Here is a 1,357-nt window from a genome sequence, read left to right on the forward strand (position 1 = left end):
TTATGCTTTTCTCTCCAAAATTCTGTCCCAAAACAGGGCCTGGGACTCCTTGAAATTGCTGGTCACATTTTCTTCTTAAAATATCACGTGCGCACATCGGCGCATATGCGCACACACACCTGGGGTTTTTCGCGACCCACGCGCAAGCGTGCAGTGTACGCGTGCATCCAAGGGTTTATGGCCCAGCCATATAAGCGCCCCGGCTTCTCGTTCGGCTCCACTGCGCCGGCTCTGGGGTTGCACATCCGCGCGCACGTGTACGGTGCGCGCGCGCGCCCACGCCCAAATTCCAAAATTTTGATTTATTCCATGCTCCTTCCATTCATGCATGCTTCCTTCACTCCTCTTAGCCATTTTTGCCGTAGAACTTCTGAAACCACTTAACAAATGGATCACGGCATCGAATGGTAATAGAGGAGGATTACAATATATCAATTTTGATGCAAAAGAAGCATGTTTTCATCTATGAAGCAAATTGGGGAAATGAACACAAAATCATGCAGTTTTATATAAATAAGTGTGGAAGATCATTGATATAACCCTTAAAATCTATACCTGATAAACCCTAAAAATGTGGTTTATCACCACGCGAAGCCCTTGTCGAGCTCTTCAATTACAGCTAGGCATTTTTGGTAAGACATCAAAACTCCAGCTCCAGTTTCCTGCCCTAGTTCTTGTGCATTTTTGGTTCTTGTTCTTGAGTAGATTTTTGTATTTGGTTTGTTTAGGGGTGATCTAGCATTGGAATATTGTTGGATTTTACTCCTAACCTCGTTGGGTAAGGTAAGGTTTTACTAACCCCTTGTGTTTGGTTGTTTTGTGTATCTTAGGTTTTGATTTTGATATATATATGATGATAGTTCGAGCTTTGATGCTCGTTGGAGTTACCTTGGCTTTTTGGAAGCTTGTGGGATCCAAGTTTTGGTGTTTTGCACATATTGGGGATCGGCCAAAGTATGGTTTCGGTTTCCTCTATGTAATATGTAATATCTCTGGACACTTAGGCTAGTTGACCTTAAGATAGGATTGAATTGAATGTATACGTTAATTGAATGTAAATTGTGATTTAGTGGTAAATATAATGTTGTACAGAGTAGATATGGTTGAGGAGTGATATTATATGTGGATGGTTGTTGATGTTGAGAAATTTGATGATGAATGTTGAGATTTATTATGGTTAATGAGAGTTGTTGGTATTGTTGACTATTGATGATGATTAATGGAAATGCTATCGATGAATGAGGAGGACCATGAGTGTTTATGATGATTTTTGGATGTTGATGAATAATGATTTTGATGGTTTGGAATGGTGAAATTAGGATATTATTGATGGTGTAAGAACCGGCCTAATCGCTTT

This window comes from Arachis ipaensis, chromosome B10 (genome assembly GCF_059453495.1).
Source record: "Arachis ipaensis isolate K30076 ecotype BB chromosome B10, ASM5945349v1, whole genome shotgun sequence".
NCBI classification, from domain to species: domain Eukaryota; kingdom Viridiplantae; phylum Streptophyta; class Magnoliopsida; order Fabales; family Fabaceae; genus Arachis; species Arachis ipaensis.